The sequence below is a fragment of the Engraulis encrasicolus genome, chromosome 15, assembly GCF_034702125.1.
Source record: "Engraulis encrasicolus isolate BLACKSEA-1 chromosome 15, IST_EnEncr_1.0, whole genome shotgun sequence".
Lineage (NCBI taxonomy): Eukaryota > Metazoa > Chordata > Actinopteri > Clupeiformes > Engraulidae > Engraulis > Engraulis encrasicolus.
In genome coordinates this window covers 40005899-40008398 of record NC_085871.1, presented here as the reverse complement: position 1 = coordinate 40008398, position 2500 = coordinate 40005899, and the positions used below count along the sequence as shown (strand labels likewise).

The 2500-nt window shown below is 40.5% G+C and overlaps 1 protein-coding gene across 1 annotated transcript in view; it reads right to left on the bottom strand.

Moving 5' to 3' along the window:
• apaf1 (apoptotic peptidase activating factor 1) overlaps positions 1-2500 on the bottom strand; it is a 101440-nt gene that overhangs the window by 71989 nt on the left and 26951 nt on the right. The gene's annotated exons all lie outside the window — the stretch shown is intronic.

The following is a 2500-nucleotide window of genomic DNA, read 5'->3' as shown; positions in this document are numbered from 1 at the left end:
AACTAACTGACAATCAAACATATCTGCACACGTCACATAAAAAATGACACAATATCAACAAATTCAACTAACTGAACTGTCAATCAAACCTACGTATCTGCACACGGTTCATAACGAGATATCAACAAATTCATAAATGCAGCGTAAAAACAAAAGGACTCATCCCCGTTTCTTTGAGTGAGATGAGCGAGTCATCTCTCTCACAGAGATGACGAAACGAGTCAAACGAAAAAGAACAAATAAACAGATGAATAACATACTGAAATTGAAATAAATAAATAAATAAATATACAAAACAAAAAAGAACAGTAAAAAAAACAAAGGACAAGCAATCACTGTGGGGACATTGTGATTGCCGCTGTTGCTGATGACTAATTGGACATAATTATACAACAGGATCAAACAAGATAATCAGCATTAGATGCATTGGTGTGTCACGACTGGTACCCTACTCATTAACAAGAGAGCTCATAGTAAACACACACACACACGCACGCACGCACGCACGCAAGCATACACACAGGCACACGCAAATACACCTCAATTACGTCCAAAAATTCTAAGAGATGAATACATACACATAAACACAGAAATTATTAAGGCATCTAAGGGCATCTCCCTCTCTCTCTCTCACACACACACACAGGGATTGAAGCAAAAAAAAGTCATCGGACTGAACTTTTTTACTGGTTAGGCACCCGATCGAGAATCACTCCGTAACCCAACAAAAACCAACGTAGCCAGGCTCTGCCCTCATAACAAAACATACACTGGTTTTATGCAAGGAATGCAGCACTAGGCATAGGCAGACAGGGCAGTCGCCTAGAGCAGAATAGGCCTATGTCTTGAGGGCACCAGTAATACCAAAAAGTGCCACAAAATCAGAACTTTAACCAACATAAAACTTTACACTTCACATTAACAATGAATATTCATTATACACTCAGTAGGCCTATATACACACTCAGTATGAATGTACCTGTAGGTACTAGATCAGATGTGCTCAATCAGATGTAGGCCTACAATGCTATGTTTACAGATGCCAATTTCTAAAAACAAAAAAGGAAAGAGGGAAAGGGGGCAGGCCTAGGCCACCAGATTGACTAGAACTGGCCGAGAATGGAGGGATAATGGATACTATATCAGACTGCAAACACTGAACTGCAATTTGGGGCATGTTTTGGTTATTTCCACTTATTTCTACCCATTGTTTATTAATTGTTCACAACATTATGCAGAATGGATTCACAATGAGTGTTGCTTCAAAGTGGTCTAGCTGATATCACAGAATTATTGCCTTGGAATTGCAATGCTTGATACAGTGATCCCATTATGGTTTTTTTTGTAGTAAGCTTAGTAGTAGTAGGCTATATTTTGTCTTTCACATCAGAATGGGCAAACACTGCTCTGGTGAAAGCACTGGTGCGCATTGCTTGCAGTTGTATTTCTGACATTAAAAAAAACAATGCACTTAGCAGAGGGAGAAAACTAGTTGCTGGTTATTTATATGTTTTTCACTATTCATCCTGTTACAAATAACTTGTTGACGTTTACAAACAGGGTGCGGTAGTCTACCTCTTGTGTTCTACCGTTTTGAAAAATTATGGCTACCGGTACTTTTTTTTGCTTCTCGATGTGCGGTGCCAGGCACACGCTTACCATTGATTTAAAACACGTCCCCGATTCCTACACGCACTCGTGTTCTCTCCTACAAGCTGACACGACGCAAGCAGACACGACACAGTCACAGACATACGTCTATCGTTTAACAAAAGTAACAGTTTCCCAAGCTTGTCGCGCAACTTTCTCGAATCAAGACAAATCACCCACCTATCAGTCCTGAGTGCGCAGTGCGCAAATAACTGAACTCAAACGAAGCGTCCGAGAAGATGGGCACAGACGTTGAGCCACTCAAAAACAAGCACACACACAACTGTTGCTGCACACTATTCCAGTTTGCAAAAATAGTATCACACGGTAGCCTACAACAAGCCTTGAAAGTGAAACAAACACCAAAACGGCATTTATTGACCATGAGTCCACCCATCAGAACACTGCTTCCCAGAACAAGACGTGGCATAAAATATTGGCTCTGCCAGGGATAGCCTCCGTGACCCCTGTAAAATGCAACCCATTTTAACTTATTTCTTAAATATATATCGGCAGCAACAAAGTTACTATGCTATGATTACAGATAACACTGTAAATTATCCGTTGTCAGAAAGACAACTAGAGCTAGTTCTACACGTAGCCAGTCAAACGCGCTAAACTTTGAGGATGAAACGCATGGTATTACGCATGGTATATCCTAGCTAGCTGCCAATGATAGCCGTCCCATTGGGGCTATGAATAATGTTAGTAAAAGCCACAATGCTTAAAAGGAGAACCTTTCATGAAAAGGACATCATGCGCAGTCGAAGTAAACAATTATTTTTTCTAACTATCTGCCACGGCAGGTGCAATGATAATGGAAACATGTGTCCTACCTTCTTCCAGCTAT